At 37.8% G+C, this 22737-nt stretch overlaps 1 protein-coding gene across 3 annotated transcripts in view; it reads left to right on the top strand.

Annotated features, from left to right (window-relative positions):
* The first annotated feature begins 12334 nt into the window (after positions 1 to 12334).
* LOC131188839 (NADPH--cytochrome P450 reductase) overlaps positions 12335 to 22737 on the top strand; it is a 69902-nt gene continuing 59499 nt past the window's right edge. Inside the window, exon 1 of one of the 3 annotated variants that reach the window (XM_058164438.1) lies at positions 12335 to 12492. The gene's annotated coding sequence lies outside the window, so the exon portion shown is untranslated. Of the gene's footprint in view, positions 12493 to 18896; positions 19041 to 22737 lie in introns of those variants that run through there. The other 2 variants (XM_058164436.1, XM_058164437.1) reach the window with 2 other exon arrangements.

Genomic DNA, 22737 nt, shown 5'->3' with positions numbered 1-22737 from the left:
CTGAAGCAGTCGGCATGAGCTTAAATGGACTTCAGAGGATGGTAGAGGAAGGCCTGGAGGAACGTTGTCCATGGGGTCGCGATGGGTCAGACATGACTTTGCAATTAAAAACAATGAAGCTGAGGACTAACTATATATGCAAAGCAACTATTTATAGTAGCTGGAGCTATATCCTGGTCCCAGTTCTTTTTTAGGAGGTAAAGGACAGATTTCCTCTTCATCCTGTAATACCTAACAGTGAAACTAAGATAAATCATATCATGCCATTTCCCCATTACCTGACTATTGTGGGAGGTATGGAAACAGGCTAATCAAGAACACAGTGCCATATTATTAAATTTGAGATGTGAAGAAAAATAAAAGAAATAATGTGTTTCTTAGTGCTGATAACAGCTGGGCTCAGACTTGAAAATATGTCACTTTGACGATTCTATCTTTAAAAAAACACTTGCAAGACAGAAAGGACTTGAGAATGGAAAGAGTTCTATCCTGTTGTTGTAAAAGACATTAGAAATTCAATTCATTAAAGAATCCGTAATGATGATCTTTGAATTGTTCAATTAAAATGTGTTCCCTGCGAAGCCCAAATGGAAATGTTTTAATAGCTTGGCTACTTATTACGCTCCTCGCTTGCCACTTCCTTACCACTACATTTCCTTACCACCATCAGCAGACAATGAAAACTGTGGGAGGAAGAGCTGTTACGTTCTTTTTCCTGCATCACCCAATTCGTTATCAGAGGTTTACAATTTCTGTCAGTTCAAGGATCTCACAAGGTTTTTACTTGGCATGCTGTGGGTGGAACTTTTAAAGTAAGCCTGATATTGTTGGTGGATTGCGGGGTGGGGGAAGTTTTAAGGGGTGAAATCAGTACCTTAAAGCCTTCTATCCCCCCCCAAACAAGACAGTTTTTTGTTTGGTACTCCAAATTCTGGGCAGATTCTAATGGTCGTAGAAAATGTGTGTCAAGCTTCAAAGTATATTCAGGCTGCTTTCACTTTTTTGGCTTCTCAGCTTGCCAATGAACCAGGAGGGAGAGGAAGGAGAGATTGGAATGCTTATTCCAGACAATGACAAGAAACTGTCCTGTGTGAACCAAGGACGTTTCAGCAGGTGTTTGCCAGAGTCATGGATATTTTCCCATAACAACACTTGGACACCTAATTGGACAATGTGACTGGCACTAATGGGGTGGGGGAGGGAGGGTTCTATACTTTAACTCATGAGTGTCAAACTCACAGCATTTCATTGCCATCATGTGATGTATTGTGACATTTTTGCCCTTCGCGGAGCTGGGGTGGGCGTGGCCTCCGTGTGACGAATCCGGCCCGTGGGCCGCCAGTTTGACACCCCAGCTTTTTTCAGTGCCATTCTTACTTTGAATGGTAACTAAATGAATTGTTGTAAGTTGAGGACTACCTGTAGAGTTTCAACTGCTCTTTCTCCAATCCTTTCCTGTTTGGAAGAGAGATCAGTATTTAAAGAAACAAAAACATGATTTTATCCCAGCAGGCGGCTAGAAGAAGAAACCGGAAGAAACGGCATGGAGAAGTTCAGCCATATTCTTGTCTTTTTTCCCCTCTAGGCACTTTCTGCTTGCAAAAGGCTTAACATACCAGTTTTTAAAAGGCTGTCTTGGAACAGGTTTAATCTCCCGCTGAAAGTTTATTGGGTGACTTTAGTTACTGGCTTTACCTCATCCTAAGTGACCCTACTATGGTGGTGATATGGAGAGACTTGAGTAGGAACTGAGGACACACTTTAAGCTCTCTGTGTAAAGGCCAGCCATAATGCCTTCTTGACATCTAAAATGTAGTTATTCTAGTAAAAATGACCCTAGACTACAATAGAAGAATGGATACTGAAAGTCATTAATTTGGCTGAGATGGTTAAAATCTCAGCTTTTTTAAAAGACAATACGCAGGAAAGATATTTAATTGAATGGAAAAAATGGATTGATTATCTACAAAACAGATATCAGATTAAGAAATATCAGATTGCCTTTGAATAATTAGGAAGTATTATTTTATGTAATGGGGAGGGGGTTGGGAGATGAAAAGATTTGGATGAGGTTAATTGGATTAGAAGGGAAAATTTTACTCTATGTTTGGTTTATGTATAACAATACCTTGTGATTGACCCGGGAAGCCGGGAGGGGAAGGAGGGGAAGGGGTTTTCTGGGAGGGAGGGGGGAAAAAAGGGGGGAAAATGTTTTTGTTTTTTAAAACTTTTTCAATAAAAAAAAAATGACCCTAGACTTTTGTACTTGTCCAGGTGGATGGTGAAACTGTTAGCTAGTTTGTGGCATGACTGCCACACACACACACACACACAAGGCACTATTTTTTTTTAAAAAAACTGCTGAAATAACTAGATGGCTGATAAACAGATGCTTGGGAAGCAGTCAAGAATAGTATTTTGTAATCCAACCTCAAACTGACTCTTGTCCAATTTGCATGATCATCCAGCTTTGCATTACTGGGAATGTTGTATTAATAATGTAGTTCATTTAAATTTTGGCCTAGTCCAGAGGCCTGCAAACTTCAAAGCTGGCTGAGCAAAGCTGGCTGAGGAGCTCTGGGAGCTGAAGTCCACAAGTCTTAAAAGAGCCAAGTTTGCAGACCCCTGGACTAGTCCATTTGTAATTACATTCGGCCTGTAGATTTTAATGGTGAATGGTGAATTGTGATGCCATTACTTGATGTTTCAGGTTATTCCTGCTTGAAAGAATGACCAGCAAAATTTGAAAATATACAATACAAAAGTGAAGTCAAATAGATGATAAAGAATATCTATACAGGTAGCTCTTGATTTAAAACAATTCATTTAGTGACTGTTCAAAGTTACAATGGCACTGTAAAACGTGACTTATGACCATTTTTCACAGTTATGACCTATGCAGCATCCCCATGAGCATGTGATCAAAATTCAGATACTTGGCAACTGATTCATATTTATGACCGTTGCTATGTCCCAGGTTCATGTGATCACCTTCTGTGACAAGCAAATGGGGAAGCCAGATTCACTTAACAGTCATTCACTTAACAACCGATCAACTGCAGTAATTCACTTAACAACTATGTCAAGAAAGTTGTTTTATAAAACGGGGCAGAACTCACTTAACAAATGTTTCACTTAACAACAGAAATTTTGGACTCAATTGTGGTCGTAAGTCGAGGAATGCCTGTACAAATTGTAAGTCATTTTTTTGGAAGCCACTGTCATTTTTAATTGTTGTTAAACAAATGGTCATAAGTTGAACTTTATCTAGTTATCTATTAGCTTTATTTCTTGTCTTGAGTTATTTAAAAATAATAAAAGATAGGATAAAAAATAAATTCAAAAATTGATATGCAGGTAGACGTAGGACTGACTGAAAAAAAATACTTTTATTACCAGAAAAAGTATAAAATTCATCACAGATAGTTGTAATAGTGGTAGCAAATTTTGGTATTTTAAAAGCATAGGCAATTCATAGCAAAGTTGGGGTTATTTCAAAATATTTTGATAATGGTGTCATGATGCAAATTGTATCCCTCCATTATTGCATCCAAGCTCTGACACTAATATATAAGATGTGGGGTTTCTAACAATGTATATTTTTCATTAACTACCTCTTGCTTGCTCCCTCATCCCACAGATGCCTCAGAAACTCTGCTAGATCAAAGAAACCCACATGGGAATGTTGGATAGAACTATCAATCCACCTGAATCCCACAAACAGTCTGTGTGGTTAATTAATGGTTAATGTGTTGGACAAACCCCAACATTTAACACTAACCTTAGTTTAATTCACCAACTGTGTTTAAGTGCTTTAAGTGCAAGCCATATTGGTCAAAGCAGGAAGTTGGTCCTTTTTCTTTCTTACCCCTGCTCCCCCATTAAAAAAAAACATTTTTAAAATGTCTGCTATCTAACATGAGGATGATAGAATTCACTCTCCCAAATCTAGGTTGGTATAATTAGGAAGTTGACTCCTGGGGAGTTTTATGTATAGTTGTATATATGGTGTTTTTTTGGTGTGTTTTTTTGTTCCTGGACACATCCAACGATTTCTTTTTATAGGCCTGGGTTTTTGAAAAGCCATTTGGCATTTAAAGACATCTGGCCTTCTGGCAGGCCTTAACTCAACGGCAAAATAACAGCAAAGAGCCATTTAGTAGGGCTGGCTGCTAGTAAGTGTTTAAAACAAATCACAAAGATAAAATGATGATAGAATGTCTAAGAAATTATCGTGTATGTACCCAGATATGCAAGCAAAATGTTGGCGATGTAATTGTGATGATGCTACATATTTTCATATTTGGTGGACTTGTAAGGATATAAAGGCCTTTTGGATAAAAATTTGGTGGATTTTACAAAATGTTTTGAAAAAGAAGATAAAGTTCCTGCCGCAATTTTTTTTGTTGGGAATTATTACGGACTGTACAGTAATTGAGACTAAATTGATTTTAAATTTAATAACAGCAGCAAGATTACTAATAGGACAATACTGGAAGAAAAAAGAAGTACCTACAATAGAAGAATGGATATTGAAAGTTGCCAATTTGGCTGAGATGGCGAAGATATCAGCCTTTTTGAAAGACAATACGCAAGAAAGATACTTAAAGGAATGGAAAAAATGGATTGACTATATTCAAAGTAGATATCAGACTAAGAGTTATCAGACTGTTTTTGAATGATTATGATGTATTATTTTTTATTGTTTTCGGGGGAAGTTAGGAATTGATGATTGTAGGGGTATAATTAAGTTGGGACGAAAATTTTTTAGCATATGTTTGTTTTATTTTTAACTATACCTTGTGCTCGTTCCGGGAAGTCGGGGGTTGTGAAGGGAGGGGAGGAGGTGGGGAAAGGGGGGGAAAATTTTTTTCTGTAAAACTTTTTGAATAAAAAAAAAAACGATGATAGAATGTGAGATGTCATGATGCAACCTATGGCCTTTTGCATTTGCATCCAGATATCAGATGCAAGGACATTTGTCGATGTGGACAGCGCCACAATATTGCAATGCCCGTTTCATCTTTTGCCCCCTTTGGTCCTCTCCAAGCATTCATCAAGGCTCAATGTGTTATATGTTTGTTTGTTTGTTTATTTATTTATTTTATTTATTTCTTTTTGTCACAACAATATATATAAGTATCATACAAAAAAGATTATATAGTATATAAACATATATATGAGTAAATATTAGGAGGAATAAGCATATATATATATATATATAAGGAGAAGAAAAAGAAAAACAATAGGACAGGAATGGTAGGCACGTTTGTGCGCTTATTATATGGTCCTCTTAGGAATGGGGTGAGGTCAATATTAGAAAATTTTTGGTTAAAGCTTTTGGGATTATGGGAAGAGACCACAGAGTCAGGTAAAGTATTCCAAGCACTGATGATTCTGTTAGAGAAGTCATATTTTCTGCAATCTAGATTAAAGCGGTTAACATTAAGTTTAAATCTATTGGTTGCTCTTGTATTATTGCAATTAAAGCTGAAGTAGTCTTTAACAGGAAGGACATTACAATAGATGATTCTGTGAGTTAAGCTTAGGTCTTGTCAAAGGCGACGGAGTTCCAAGTTTTCTAAGCCTAGGATTTCAAGTCTGGTGGGATAAAGTATTTTGTTGTTTTCAGAGGAATGAAGAACTCTTCTTGTAAAATATTTCTGGACACGTTCAATTGTAGTGATGTCAGAAATGTGGTGAGGGTTCCAGACAGGCGAGCTGTATTCTAGAATTGGTCTAGCAAATGTTTTATATGCTCTGGTTAGTAGTGTAGTGTTTTTGGAAAAGAAGCTACGCAAGATTAGGTTTACAACTCTTAGAGCCTTTTTTGCTATGTAGTTGCAGTGGGCTTTGGCACCTAGATCATTTGACATGAAAACTCCAAGGTCTTTAACGGGGTGGGGGTCATCTGTAAGGTAATGTCCATCAAGTATGTACTTAGTGTTTGGGTTCTTTTTTCCTATGTGTAAGACTGAGCATTTGCTGGTTGAGATTTGGAATTGATGATTGTAGGGGTATAATTAAGTTGGGACGAAAATTTTTTAGCATATGTTTGTTTTATTTTTAACTATACCTTGTGCTCGTTCCGGGAAGTCGGGGGGGGGGGTTGTGAAGGGAGGGGGGAGGGGAGGTGGGGGAAAGGGGGGGAAAATTTTTTTCTGTAAAACTTTTTGAATAAAAAAAAAAACGATGATAGAATGTGAGATGTCATGATGCAACCTATGGCCTTTTGCATTTGCATCCAGATATCAGATGCAAGGACATTTGTCGATGTGGACAGCGCCACAATATTGCAATGCCCGTTTCATCTTTTGCCCCCTTTGGTCCTCTCCAAGCATTCATCAAGGCTCAATGTGTTATATGTTTGTTTGTTTGTTTATTTATTTATTTTATTTATTTCTTTTTGTCACAACAATATATATAAGTATCATACAAAAAAGATTATATAGTATATAAACATATATATGAGTAAATATTAGGAGGAATAAGCATATATATATATATATATATAAGGAGAAGAAAAAGAAAAACAATAGGACAGGAACGGTAGGCACGTTTGTGCGCTTATGCACGCCCCTTATGGTCCTCTTAGGAATGGGGTGAGGTCAATATTAGAAAATTTTTGGTTAAAGCTTTTGGGATTATGGGAAGAGACCACAGAGTCAGGTAAAGTATTCCAAGCACTGATGATTCTGTTAGAGAAGTCATATTTTCTGCAATCTAGATTAAAGCGGTTAACATTAAGTTTAAATCTATTGGTTGCTCTTGTATTATTGCAATTAAAGCTGAAGTAGTCTTTAACAGGAAGGACATTACAATAGATGATTCTGTGAGTTAAACTTAGGTCTTGTCAAAGGCGACGGAGTTCCAAGTTTTCTAAGCCTAGGATTTCAAGTCTGGTGGGATAAGGTATTTTGTTGTTTTCAGAGGAATGGAGAACTCTTCTTGTAAAATATTTCTGGACACGTTCAATTGTATTGATGTCAGAGATGTGGTGAGGGTTTCAAACAGGCGAGCTGTATTCTAGAATTGGTCTAGCAAAAGTTTTATATGCTCTGGTTAGTAAAAGAAGCTACGCAAGATTAGGTTTACAACTCTTTTGCTATGTAGTTGCAGTGGGCTTTGGCACTTAGATCATTTGACATGAAAACTCCAAGGTCTTTAACGGGAATGGGGTCATCTGTAAGGTAATGTCCATCAAGTATGTACTTAGTGTTTGGGTTCTTTTTTCCTATATGTAAGACTGAGCATTTGCTGGTTGAGATTTGGAGTTGCCAAGTTTTAGACCAAGCGGTTAGATGATCAAGGTCTTTTTGAATGATAGATGTATTGTCTGTGGTGTTAAATAGTTTGACATCGTCAGCAAAGAGAACACAATTACTTGAGATATGGTCACAAAGATCATTAATGTATAGTATGAAGAGTGTTGGTCCAAGGACGCTGCCTTGAGGAACGCCACTCTTGACAGGAACAGGATTTGATAGAGCATTGCCAATTTTGACCACTTGTTGTCTGTTAGACAGAAAAGCAGATATCCATTTGTGAAGGGGTCCTGAAATGCCATAGGATTTTAGTTTTAGGAGAAGTTTATCGTGTACTACTGAGTCAAAAGCTTTGCAGAAGTCTATGTAGATTGCATCTATTGTTTTGCCTTGATCAAGATTTGTAGTCCATATGTTTTTACAGTGGAGAAGTTGTAAGTTACATGATAATTTTTTCCTGAAACCAAATTGTTTATTGGAGAGTAGGTTGTTAGTTTCTAAGTGTGAGGTAATGGATTGGTTGATGATTGATTCCATGACTTTGCAGGTGACGCAGCACAGAGAGATTGGTCTGTAATCTTCAACTAAGCTGGGGTCTCCTTTTTTGAAGATAGGGATGACTGTGGCTAGTGACCAAAGTTTGGGAAGGGAACTGGTCGTGAAAGCTTTGTCAAAGATTATGCTTAGGGGTTCTGCTATATTAGTGAAAAGTTTTTTTAAGAAGTATGCACATAGTCCATCGGGTCCAATAGATAGCGATGGTTTCAAGTTATGAAGAGCTTTTCCAACATTATCTTCTGTGAAATCTATATGGGTTAAGTCATCATATTCATTACTGGTACGTTTGTGGAATGTTGGATATGTGTTTTCACTGTTAACAAAAACTGAGCCAAAGAAAATGTTAAAGAGGTTAGCTTTAACTGTTTTGTCATTGCATTCTTTGCTATTAGAATCTTTTAGTGGTGGGATGGATCTTGAGTCTTTAAGTTTATTGTTAACAAAATTATAAAAGGTAAAACATATATCATATATATATCTATCTATATATATGTATATCTATATCATATATATATATATATATATATATATATATATATAAACATATATGATAAAACAGCATATAGACATGAAACCAGAAATATTTTTATTTGGCATTCTGCCGGAAAAATATGTTGAAGGGACTATATACTTGATTTTACATGTATTAACTCCAGCTAGAATTGCTCAACAATGGAAGTGTGACGAGATCCCGACAGATGAGAGTGTAATTAAGAAAATATTAGAATGTGCAGAAATAGATAGACTAACGCTTACTATTAAGGACAAAGAAGAAACTGAATACTTTTTGACATGGGACTTATTTTACCAACAATAAAAACAGAAGTTAGAAATGCAGGGACATAAAAAGGATAAATGTTAAAATGGAAATTTGATAAAATAGACAAACTAAATATTATTGTTATTATAGTATTAATGTTATTGTGATAAATGCTATTGTAAACATTTTGATTATGATTGCCTAAAAACAATTGTACCCAGACAACACACTGATTGAAATGGAATTTTTATATGTCATTCAAATAAAGTAAATAAAACATGAAAAGAAAAGAAAAGAAAAGGCAATGGTTGAAATTCCATAGCATAGCCACAAACTACCCAACTCCATTGGGACCAGTTGAACACAATTGTGATAGTAGAGAAAGAAGTTACATTTATGGAGCAGTGAAATTTGTTTAACTACAATCCAAATTTCTCTCCTCGTAAGTTCCAACTACCAAATATCTCTTATTTTTGGAAGGGTCATTTGAAGAAGGAATTTTTGACTTATCATTGGATATTTAGGCCAGTATCTATAGCAACTCTTCTAACTATAGATCTTTTTTTGCTAGCAATATTTTGAGTGTTTATGTTTTCCAGTTACGGGGAGGAAGGAAGGATGGACAAATAAATTTATATATGTCACTGCTGTTACTATTAAAGTAACCAAACCAATGTGGGTGTCTAATTAATTGATACAATGTTTAATTATAATGCAAGCTCAAAACCCGGGTTGACACAAGGGGCAAATAACTTGAGCTCTTGTCATCCATTACTATGGCAAGGTAATGAATGAGTACTGAGGTATGGTATCTTAGGAGCAACCTATCTTATTATCATGTCTACACACGTGAGCTCTTTAAAGGTATTAGAATTAATTTGAAATCATCCTTCCTGTTTCTCCCAGAGGTTAATGAGTTGCTTCTGAACGTGACTCTGGGAAGCTGACAACAGTGAAAAACTCAATATTGGAATAAAATTACAATAAATACATATTGGTAGTCGAGATTAAAAAACTCCTACAATCGTCAGCACAACTACCCTGTAAGCAGGGGTGAAATGCTCCCGGTTCGGACCAGATCGGCCGATCCGGTAGCGATGGTGGTGGATGGTTTGGAGAACTGGTAGCAAAAATCCCTGGCTGCCCGCCCATGCCCACCCAATCTCTGGCTCACCCATTTGCCGCTTCTTTTAAAAAATGCTTTTAAAAGGTAAAAAAATGCTCTGACAATCACAGCTGAGCTCCACGATCTTCAGAGCCTTTTTTTTAACTTTTAAAAGCATTTTGTTACAACCTATTCGCCGGAATAAGTTGTAAAAATGCTTTTAAAAGGTTAAAAAAAAGGCTCTGACAATCAAAGCTGAGCCGCCTGATCATCAGAGCCTTTTTTTATTTTTAAAAACATTTTTTTAATAACCTATTCATAGGTTATTAAAAAAATGCTTTTAAAAGGTAAAAAAGGGTAAAAAGGTAAAAAAAAGGCTCTGATGATCACAGCTGAGCTGCCAATCAGGCGGCTATTTGGCCGAATAGGTTGTAAAAAAAAATGCTTTTAAAAGTAAAAAAAAGATTGCGCTCCACAGCTGATCCCCCCCAGCGCACTGTTCTACTTACCCCATGTCTCCTTTTGGCGTGTACTGTGCGCGTGCACACCTTGCATTTTGTGCATGGTGTGCACTGTGCATGTGCAGTGCATGCGCAGCGCAGCCAGTGAACCGGTAGTAAACCGGTTCAGATTTCACCACTCCCTGGAAGTAATAAATATGTGAAGTAATCTCCTCTGCTTTTGGTTTTGAAGGGTAAAGGGTATGGAGGTGGGCCAAGTCTAAGGTTCAATACAACTTATCTGATTCTGTGTCAGAATGAGTTAAGAACTTTGCCATTACAGTTAGCAAAGTTCAGTTAACAGCTTAATCTTATGTATGATCCAGGCTATAGTAGTTTGATCCACAAACCATGGGGAGTGTGAATTTTGAACCCAACCAACCTATTATCATTCATTATATTGTTAGGATTAAAGTTAGCAGTTCAGCGTTGTAATTGCAAGATGGATTTGCCACATAAATTGAATGAATGAATAAATAAATAAAGGCTAGATGGCTTGATATCCTGTTACACTGTAGATTTGTTCCTGAAGAGTCCATATAGCAATTTGTAGCTTAAATTTATTCTCTACTTACTCTGTCTGAACCACCTTTGGAGTTACCTAAATTAATGGCTGTCACATTCTATGATAATGAATTCATACCAATCCAAAAATATACTATGGAATTCATTATCATAAACCAATAACCCAAACACATTAATGACAGGGTTTATTGATATTCCACCTTTATTATTTTGGGGGAAAATAACATAAGGTGGTGAACATATCTAATATTCCTATTTTTCCCACAACAACCATCCTGTAAAATGTGTTGGGCTGAGAGAGTGCCTGGGCCAAAATAACCCTGCTGGCTTTCCTGTCTAAGGTGGGACTAGGGCCCATGGTCTCCTGCTTTCTAGGCCAGCACCTTAACCACTACACATCAAACTTTTACTTTCCAGGGAAATTAATAATTAAGTTCAAGGGAATTAATAATTAGTCCTCAGGTATCAAAACCTGTCATGCTGAATTACCCTGTTTTCAATCCTTGACACCTGGCTCATGGCGGCAACACCAACAGCTATGTGCAGCAGGAGCCCATGTGGCTGCCGGCCCACTTCTGCATGCTCGCGGCTGCAATGGAGCAGGAGGCTGAATGGTGTAATGGTGCCGCGACCGCAAGTCAAGGCAGGTGTCGGGGCACGGATGGCCTGGGTATGGGGGCCCTCAGAAAAGCTGGTGAGGGGTGTGGGAAAGGTCCACCCTCCCCTGCCTTGCAGTGGTGGCACTGGCCCACCGCATGGCCTCCTGCGCTGCAGCAAGCAGAAGTGGGTCTCCCATACATGGAAATAAAAAACAAGACATCCCTCCCCCAAATAAGCCCTAATGCTTATTTTGGGACCCAAAAGAAAATAAGACCCCATCTTATTTTTGAGGAAACATGTTAGTAGTGATATTTAGGGGTCATGGAGTAGGAATTGACTCCTGGTGACATCATGAACAAATGTTTGCTCTCTTGATTTTTTTCCAATAATACCTCAGAGCTCTTCCAAGAACAGTCCTCCAGGTTTTTTGATCCTGTCCATTCGCCTTATTTGTTGTCCTCCCTTTTTTCTTTCCTCTACCTTGCAACACATAGTTCTTTCTTGTCCATCATCCATTTGTATCACGGGCCCCTCTGTAAGGTAAGTAACTATTAAAGCATCACAATGATGCTACAAATTACTCTTTGGGTCTTTATATGAAGTTTTGCCTAAGATCTCCCCTTTGCTTTACTACTGGAAATCTTCCACCTTTTGTTCTAAAGTCATTGTTCATAAAATCATTTTTTTTTAAAAAAAAGACGCTCATATCTGAAACAGTGAACTCAAAAAGTTGATTGACTTTTTTTTTTTAAAGGCAGGTTGCCATAGCTGATTGCACAATGTATATTGCTCAAAGAAGAGGTCAGCCTAGTTTACGGCTGTGATAGCTTTTGTGAATGTCATCTTTGTAATTATGGAGAGCTCTTTCCTTGGTACAATTCCAGCAGTTCTTCCCCCTCCGCCTTTATTTCTCCACCCCTTTGAACACTTGACATGTGGCACAGGTGAACTCCACAGGCTTAAGTCTTATAATAAATAGGAAGCTAGGGATGGAGTTGCGATTCAACTGGATTTTCACTGAGTGTCTCCTTGTTTGAGGAGTGGGGAATAGTATCTGGAAAATATATTCATCCAGTGTTGCTTTCACTGTGAATTTTGCCATCTTGCGTCACTCAAGACTTCAAAAGAAAGAGCAACTGATTGGGATTGACTGAAATAATTTTTGCAACTTCTGAGCAGGTTAGTAGCGTAACAGCTATCTCCATTTGCATCCTATAGCTTTGCTTACAGCAGGGTAATTTGAATAGAACTGTTCTGGATTTCTGTGGGTCTTTTTTTTTTTCTTGGGGCCTTGAGGATGCTTCCAGATGGGCCTCTTCTTGTATTATCATGCAAAAGACTTGGCAACACAGTCAGTTTCAACATAACATATAAACTATCCAACTAAATGGGGGTTACAAATGGAAGAGGTCCACATTCTCCAGATAACTCCATGACAAAAAGCCATATGGACTAGTTGTATTGTCCAAACTTCCATCTATTGTTACAAAACTAGTTCCTTTTTTTGTGAAGATCTGAATCCACTAAATTTGCAGTATTCCAGTTTTGACCTTGCATTTCTTGTATGTTATTCACATTTGTTTCTGTAATACTTTTATGATTTTGGTAATTCCGAACTGCTGAGTTTAGCCTCTGTAAAAACTTCACTCCATGATTTAAAACCTGAGCATTTCACAGACTGCTAAAGCTCAAGGCAGAATGGATTATTGCAAGCTCTAATAATAAAAGTTAAGTAACAAGCTGGGAAAAAATGTAATTAATATTAAATATAAAAAGACCAAATTAATAAAAGCAGGTTCAACGATCAATTGACAATGAAGGTATCAGAGTGATAGATAGCACCTGCCTGGTAAATGATCAGACTTAAGGAATTAGCAGTCAAAAAATATGCCATAACTAGGCCCTTGAAAATTCAGATGTTGAGATGTGTGTTTATCTCCAAAGATCAAAATCATATAAGCCACGGTTTTCCCTGTAACACTCTATGGAGATGAAAGTTGGACTTGGAAGAAATGGGATAGAAAGAGTATTGACAACTGTTGAACTTTGGTGTTAAAAGATGATTCCTGGGAATACTGTGGACAGCCAAGAAAACAAACAAATGGATCATCAAATAAATCAATCCAGGGTTCTCACTTGAGATATAGAGACTATGTTGCCTTTTGCTATGCCGTACAAAAAAAACTTGAGACAAAAATGATCAGGCTCAAATTATCTCACTTCGGACACATTATGGAAAGATCTGTTATTGGAAAAGTGAAAGGAAACTTTTCATTTGTGGGCTAGTCTATGTCCCACCTAGTTGTTTCAGGCCTGGTGGTCCATGAAGACCCCCTCCTAAATCTGGGAAGATGTGTTAGAATACTTTTCGTCCATCACCAACTCCTCCCTTCTGGAGAAGCAGAGAGGGTGAAACTGGAAAGAAACAGACGCTGCAATACTAGAGATAAATGTAAAGAAGAATAAAGTCAACCCTCTTCAAAAAAAAAAGTGAAAAAAAGAATGATTGCAGTTCAATGAGGGAACAATGATGTCATAGTGTTCTCAGCCAGAAAGGGAATAGCTCAAGGATTGCAGTTTTCAGGAAACTTTACTGCACATTTTGATACAGAATATGATAGACAGACACAGCCAGCTTGGGGTAATGGTTAAGGCATTAGGCTAGAAACCTGGAGACTTTTGAGTTCTAGTCTTATTTTAGGCACAAAGCCAGGTGACTGACTTTCATTCTAGGAAGTAGATAACAGAATAAATAACAGAATAACAGAGTTAGAAGGGATCTTGTAAGTCATTTTGTCTAGTCCAACCTCCTGCCCAAGCAGGAGAACCTCCACCATTTCTGACAGATGGCAGTCCAATCTCCCCTTGAAAGCCTTCAGTGATGAAGCTCCCACAACTTCTGAAATCAAGCTATTCCATTGGTCGATTGTTCTGACAGAAAATTTCTCAGCATTTCTGAAAACTTTCCAAAAAAACCTGATCCGTCCAGGCGGTGACCAGGAATCAACACAGATGCAAAAGTATAAATAATAGAGTGGGTTTTTTTTCATTGTTGGGAGCATTTTTCTTTTGAGATGTGGTGACTTGAGTAACTTGCTTCAATTAGAAAAATTCAGGGATGTGCGGATAGCTTGCCAATAAGTATTATATGGTGTTTTGTTGTGCTGGAGTTTTATTTATTTATTTATTTATTTCGTCAAGCATGTATTTTATGACAGATACAAGTGTAAACATAATTATAAATACTGTACATGAAATGGATACAAATAAAAAAAAACATTAGGACACGAGCGGTAGGCATGCTGGTGCGCTTATGCACACCCCTTACAGACCTCTTAGGAATGGGGTGAGGTCTACAATAGACAGTCTAAGGTTAAAGTTTTGGGAATTTGGGGACGAAACCACAGAGTCAGGTAGTGCATTCCAGGCGTTGACAACTCTTACTGAAGTTGTATTTTCTGCAGTCTAGTTTGAATTGGTTTACCATGAGTTTGAACCTATTGTGTGCTCTTGTATTGTTTTGGTTGAAGCTGAAGTATTCCTTGGCTGGTAGGACATTGTAGCAGATGATTTGATGTACTATGCTTAGATCAGCATATACATACATACATACATACATACATACATACGTATATACGTGTATATATATGTGTATATACGTGTATGTGTATATACACACACACACATGCATATACACACACATATATACATATATCTCTGAATAGCACTTGATGAAAATCAGAGAATGTTTTCTCAATGGTATTAGGCTGGCCAATATTAGACTCAAAATCTTGGATTAGAGTCCATTCAATTAAATTTCATGGAACTCATAAACTTGTTTAAGCTCTTGACTAAGGAGTTGTATTTTGCTCCCAGGATTGAGAGCCAATAACAATAGACATGAAACCTTTTTCTCCTTTTTTTCTTCCTGTTTACAAGGTTGAGGATTTCAGTGATATAATTTTAATAACTGCAAGAGGAAAAAACCCCAAACATGTATATATATATCCATTATAACATTATGCCCTAGAGCGCAGCAAACATTACTTATGAAATAAGGAAATCATATATGTATAAAATGTGTTCTGCAAATATTCTCCAAGGGGAGCTTTTACACCTTTTTAAACAAACAAAAGACGAATCCTTATGTAACTGGCTAGGGCCAGCATTTCTTAAAGGATCCTTGCCTCTCTCATGATCTGCTTTTCTGCATCCTGCTAGCAGATAGGATAAATTTTTATTTCAAGTTTTTATTATTAAAGCATCAAATTCTTAAAGCCAGAGGAGTCTTTTCTGGAATAATAAATCAGTCCCATCAAGGATCAACACTGCCTGGGGCAGGATTTAGTAAGTAATAATAGGACATAAACTAGGAATTATAAATCAGTATGACTAGATTAACTCATCATTAAGGCAAAAGTAAATACATAAAATTGCATTTCAGTATAATCGGTGGCATTAAAGCTACATATCTGGGCTGCAAATTTCTAGCAAGGAAATACGTAATGCTCTAATATTTTGTTGTCATCTAGCAGTTCCTCAAAGTTTGGCAGCTTGTACAGGTAGTCCTTGACTTACAGCAGTTCATTTAGTGATTGTTCAAAGTTTCACTGGCCCTGAAAAAACTGACTTTGAACATTTTTCACCCTTAGAACCACCATGGCATTCCCATGGTCATGTGTGTCAGGGTTCCAAGGAACACCCCCAACGAAATAAAGCTCTGAGGCTTGAGGTTCCTCAAAGTTCCAATTTATTAGAGATGTCATGTTGGCACAGCTGGGAAAACCTGAAACTGAAAGCTTCCAGGTTTTCCACACCCAGCTGATAGTTCACAGCCCTGCCCCACATCCACAAGTTCATCACATTGTCCAATCAACTCGTCACTCTCAATTGGATACAATCTTCAGGCAGTCTACATCAGACGCAGCATGTTCTTGAATACAGAATGCTGTTATGACTAATTTTCTACCGCTCTAACAACACCCCCCTCCCAACTTCCCCAGCTAAAATATGTGGCAGTTAAGAAGCAAAAAGAAAATTGCCTTCCAAAACTAACAACGTGATCAAAATTCTGACACTTGGCAATAGTCTCATATTTATGACAGTCCTATCAGAGGTGGGATTCACTGACCTTCCCTACCAGTTCACAAAGGTGAGTGCGTGCGCATGCATGCTGGCTTCGCTCACATGCACCTCAGCTCATGCCCACGCACATGCGTAGTTGCGCATTACATCTGGGCGGGTGGGCGGAGCCTCTTGCAGTTGCCGCTACTAGTTCACGCAATCTGGAGAGAACTGGCTGAATCCCACCATTGAGTTCCATAAACTGGGGCCATGTGATCATCTTTTGCAGCCTTCTGATAAGCAAAGTCAATTGGGGAAGCCAGATTAATTTAAGAACCATTTTACTAACTTGACTGAACTGATTGACTTAATAACTGTGGCAAGAAATGTCATAAAATGGGGCAAATTAACTTAACAGCTGTCTCACTTGGCAACAGAAATTTTGGGCTCAATTGTGGTCATAAGTCGAGGACTACTTGTAGGTGGTGGTGCTAGGGAAGCATTTTTGCTGGAATGGCTATTAATGCCAGGTGGTCCAAATATTTTCATTTGGATATTTTTAATTGTTAGTTTTAATTGAAAAAAAATCTAATGAAGTAAAAGTCATAAAAATAAAGAAAAACAGTAAATAGTGAAAAAAAAGAAAAAAAGAAAAATGGGGAAAATGCTAAAGAATAAGGAAACTGCTTCCAATCTTTTAAACAAGCAGTTATAAATGTGCTTATATTTTACCCTAAGGCTATCTCATAATGTCCTTCTTTCCATAAACCATCCTTTCTAATTTTCCAACCCATACACCATAAATTCATTTTTATACCCTTTTTAGCAAAAAATCCATAAGGTGTTTCCAGCTAAATGTAGTTGTTGAACTTTCTCTAGTCACACAAATTAATCTCTGCTAGTTCTGTCATCTTCATCAAAATTGCTACCAACCTGCCTTCCACAGCCCTCACATCCTGGACATAAACTGTTTCAACTGCTACCCTCAAAATGACGCTGTAGAGCACTGCACACCAGAACAATTAGACACAAGAACAGTTTTTCCCTGAAGGCCATCACTCTGCTAAACAAATAATACCCTCAACACTGTCAAACTATTACTAAATCTGCACTACTATTTATCTTCTCATCGTTCCCATCACTCATCTCCTTCCACTTATGACTGTTACTTTGTTGCTTATATCCTTACGATTTATACTGATATTGTTTCCTGATTGCTTAATGTAGCCTATGACTATCTTTAAGTGTTGTATTATTAAATGTTAAATTTGTACCCTATGACTGTCATTAAGTATTGTGTTGTACCTTGATGAAGGTATTTTTTCTTTTATGTACACTGAGAGCATATGCACCAAGACAAATTCCTTGTATATATAATCATCATCCAAGGTTCTTTTCTAATTGGCTGTCCATTAATCCCAACAAAAAAAGTTCTGGTTTCAACAGAACGTTGAATTTTAGAGTCATTTAGCCCTTCATAGAGCTGCCATATTGCAGTTTTGCAACAGCCAGCAAAAATCCACAGCTTTCTCATCCCAGCCTGAAGTTATCTTAAGTTATCATTTCCCAACCCTGCATGCCTCCATCTGTATTTTGGTGTCCTCCCACAGACCAACTCTGGATCAGTTTAAGGTAGTCCAGTGTAGAAATCTTTTCCCTAAGATGTACTTGGCAAGTGCCATTGTATTAAGGTCACAGTCCTGAAAATCTTGTGGCACCTTAAAGACTCACAAATGTAAAGCTCTTGGGACCATTTTTTGTAATGGATTCTGTTACTAAAACATATGTTAACTAAGTTCATTAATGCAAGAGCTATTGCCTTATTCTTTTATCCCTTCCTCACGCAGTCCTTTAACAGTTGTTGAATTCCTTTGTCAAAACTAAATCCATCTCATAGATTTAATTAAATATACTGTCATCTAGGATGCCTATATTCATAATAATATAATTAATATTAGATTTCATAAGGGATATCAATCTGATTCCATGTGATTTACATTGAACCATAAACTAACCGGACTGAGTTCATACACCAGGTATTACAAACTAGAAAAAGCAAAAAAACAGGCTTAACTTTAAAAAAAAAAGCTTATTGTGAGAATGCAGCTAAACTTTTTCCTGATTGATTAAGTTATCTTCTGAGAACACAGCCTCAGTTCCTGGGCCACTGAACTGAGGCTTTCTTTCAGAAAGACCTGAAACAACTCAACTGAACAGAAATCCTAGTTTAATCCACGCAATTTGCTAAAATTGAGCAACGCTGGCGTAACCTAACCCTTAATCTCGATCCTGCCTTGGACCTTTAACATACGAGTCTTCCATTCAGCTTGAAGCCGGGAAGGCCGTACCATTCTTCGCATGCGTGGGGAGGCTACTGAAAGGCAGTGGGAAGATTCCTCTTGCCGGGAACTGAAGCAGATGGAACCGCTGGGCTGGATCTGGGCGCAGGATATATTAAAAAAAAATAAAATAAAATCAACCTTCGGGGAGAGGGAGGAGTTTGGGCGGGATACGTTCTTAGCCCTCCCCCCCTCACGTCGCTGAGTGGTAGAGTCCATTCTCCACCCCTTCTTTCTGTCTGGGCTTTCGGGAGGAGAGCTCCTGCTCCTGCTGTCGCCGCTGCAATTGGCCGCCGTTTTCCTTCCACTTGGGACCGCCGGTGGGTGAGTGAGTTTGGGGCGATAGAGCGCAGGCTGAGAGGGATCCCCAAATGTCGAAGGGAAGAATTGGGGCTGGGATCCTCTCCTGGGTTCCTCTGGCTTGCTTTAAACGGAGGGCAATGGAGAGGCCAAATTTCTGGGTTCTTGCTTGTTTGCTTTAGAAGAGGAAGGGACCGGTCTAGGAGTAGGAAGTAGGGAAAAGTTGAGAATCTTAGATCCTACGATAAAGAGAGATTGCAAAAAAAAACCCCAAAAAGCAAAGTGGCATCATGTGGCATCCCAGGTTCTGGGCCTAGGAAATACTGAGGTTTCCTATTCGAAAAAGATTTTCAGTTCCTGCCTTTCAGCCAGGCGATTGCTTGCCAGCCTTGGATGGATTATTTAAAAAGTTAACAAAATAAAATAAAACTGTAGAATTTTAAAGAGAAGATGTTAGGTGGCTATAAGAACAGAGCATCCTGTTTCATTGGGAGAAGGTGGATGGAGCCCATGCTGGTTCCTTGGCATGATAGGTTAAAGAAAAGAAAAGAAAATGAAATCAGTGTCTTTTATCCATAATATTGGCATAAACATCTCTTTTGGACACTTTTGTTTTTCTCCCTTTAAAAAGTTTTGTGTTTCACAATGAACTCTGAATGCCAGCCAGGCTGAGACCTTATCATTTTTCAGGTGGAATTAGAACTTCCTTTCAAAAGGAACGTACTCTGCTGAGAAACTCCCGAGTTGAGAGATTGTGTCAGGAATTTTGGTGCCTTGTAAATCAGTTTCTGTTGAGCTTTTAAATGCAGTTTAGTTTGCTTAGTTTGACAAGATGCTCTTCTGTTGACTTGCTAATGGAGGCTGGCAGGAATGTTGTGTTGTGTTTAGCAAGTGAAGGAATTAGAATCAGGATACTGGAGGTGGCCCTTGAATATAATATACATTGAGAGTTGAATTGTCATAGGTTCTAGACTTCTGATGCCTCTTGAGGAAGCCTGAAGAATGTGAGCCATGAATGCTTTACAGTGGCAATTTTCAACAGATTAAGTTCTTAGAAATTAATATGTAGCAAGTGCTTTGTTTTAATTAATGTCAGTTAGATACCTGAAAGGGATACATTTTTCAGAAATCAAAGACTAACCCTGTGATATACTAGGGATATAGACTGAACTGAATTCCATGACAGTGATTTGGGAAAAAAAGAATGGGAAGGTGGTGGGTGTACACACATAGCTCCTGTTGGCATGTTCTTAAATGTGTCTTAAATAGAGTTGCTGTGTTTTCCAAGATCCCTTTTCGTCTTTAGATCTCAATCTTTGCACATCTTTAAAACACATAGCTGGTCTGAGAGTGTGGATGCGCTACTAGCTGACATTTGTAATCCCATATATACCCCTTTCCCCCATGTTCTGACCCTCCTTGGCCTTTTAAAAATATTATTTGGGTTCAGAGAGATTTTGGATTTTCCTTGGATGGGAATAGTCTTTATGTGTAATTTAGAATCTGTTTCCATTTGTTCTTCCTCATCCCCCAATACATCTGGTCTCCAGTTTGGTTCTACCGGATTCTCTCTCTCTCTCACTCATGTTAAAAAATTTGATATATAAATAATAGATATGATTGTCAGCCCTAGGAGATAGATCTGATCAAGAAACTGACTAGCCAGGAAGACTAAATATATATTTTATAGGCCATACTAACAGAATATTGTAAGTCTGAGTATGCTTCTCCCCTCTCTCATATGTATGTCCCACTGAATCAAGGATGAGCCATCCCCAGTGTTTTCCTAATGCTATCTCCTTTCCCAGGCCTTAATCACCAGGTCAGCATATACTTCTACTCTTCTTGTTTCTGTAATGGCTTCTGAATATTCCCTTCAACCCCTTCTCCATGGTTTTCTTCAACCGTAGACTCATTTTTCTGGATTAATGTCGCCACTGAATAATGCTCACTTCCAAAAAGTTTTGGTCTTATTCTTTTTCTCCAAAGTATGTATTTGGGTTTCTACATATCCTAGTCTTTGATTGTGACAGGTGGAAAATTATAATGGCCTTTCATGATACTTGGCAGCAGTTTTCCTTGTTATGTAATACATGACTTTAAAATGTTTGTAAGTGCACCATAGAACAAAAGACAACCTCAAGTATACACTTAGGGATTGGCTCGTTATTATGATATTGGCATTGCTTAGAGATAGAGTAGTGCCTCCTACTGGCTTTGGGGCATTATTGGTTGTCTTAAATGAGAAACCATTCCCTTATAATAGTTTTTCTTGTCATGGTGGCAAAGTTGGCCTGCTCCTTTAGACCAGAGAAGGCAAAAAAGTAATTCAGAAATTCTTGATGGAGACTTAAAATGTATAGTAATAATTCAGAGGGGTTGGACTAGATGAACTTTAAGGCATCTTCTCTAACTGCTGTGAAGTTTTGACCAACAGGTTTAATCATGACAATAAAATTGCTAAACAACACTAAAATGAATAAATATATTAATTTCTCTGTCTCTTTGAGATTTCTGTGTAGAATACTTATGATTTCCTTTAGTTCAGATACATACAACATATTACTGACCTTACATTAAAAATATCCCTGTCTTTTTGCCGCCGAGTGGTCCCTCTTAGGACTTTCTAAAGAGTGGATCCCACATGTTTGAACAGTTGAATCAAATATACTTTTATTGATATGGGCATTATTGTAACTTTTCTAGGCCAAATAGTGCCCCTTCTCTGTTTGCAATCAAAATTGGCTTCTGTCCCAGAATTTGATGAATTTGTCCCTGGAATGAGGAGTTGAAAGAATCTCTGATGTCTGGTTGGCTAGGTGTCTTTAAAAAAAAGAAAGATAGAAGCACTGTTTGCCTTCTGAAATCGAATAGCACGTGATGTTCTACCTCTCTCGCTTTCTCCCCTCACTGCCTTCTTTCTTTGGGGCAGAAGTTCATTTATGACGTGAGTGAAGTGAAATCCTGCCACACAAGTGCAAGGTGGCAGGATTTCATTAGATTCCGTTTAGAAAGATCTTGGAGAGATCCAGGCATGATAATGGGCGGAGGGAGACAGAATCCTGTCAAACCTTTTCTAGTAGGCTTAGAAGGAATAAAAAGAATAAAATGTGCAGAAAAGAAGCAAGAAAACAATAGAATTACAAAAGAAAGAAACAAATAATATAGTAAAGAATAAAAAATGTATAAAGTGACTTTTTATCCTCACCCCAAATATAAGCAATTTCAGTAACCAGCTCTTCTTTTAAAATACAACAAATGATTTCTTCTTCACATATCCTGTGTCTTATCTATAAACAAATCATTTCAGTCGATGTCAGCAAAAGTCGATGAAAGGTTTCCAAAGATAACATACCTATTTTAACCTTGATCAAATATGCCAATGTTACATTCCCTTCTGCGTCTTAAAAGACCCTGAAGTTGAGAAATACTGCTCTAGAGAATTGGTTCCATTTTCAGATTACCCTTACTGTTAGGATCTTTCTTTAGACGTTCAAGAGTCTTTTGACTTGTGACATAAATCCATTTTTCTCCGTCTTGCACTCTGGAAGGAAAGACAATAAGTTTTAATCTTTTTCTTCGTGGCATTCTTTCAGTATTTGAAGAGTGCTGTCATTTCTCTCCTTTGATGGCTTTTCTCAAGGCCCACCTCTCTTCATAAAAAGTTTGCTTTCTAGTGCCTTGATCATCTTTGCTCTGATCTCTGAATCTGCTCTGATTT

Source organism: Ahaetulla prasina, chromosome 1, assembly GCF_028640845.1.
Source record: "Ahaetulla prasina isolate Xishuangbanna chromosome 1, ASM2864084v1, whole genome shotgun sequence".
Lineage (NCBI taxonomy): Eukaryota > Metazoa > Chordata > Lepidosauria > Squamata > Colubridae > Ahaetulla > Ahaetulla prasina.
This window is presented reverse-complemented; position numbering and strand designations above follow the sequence as displayed.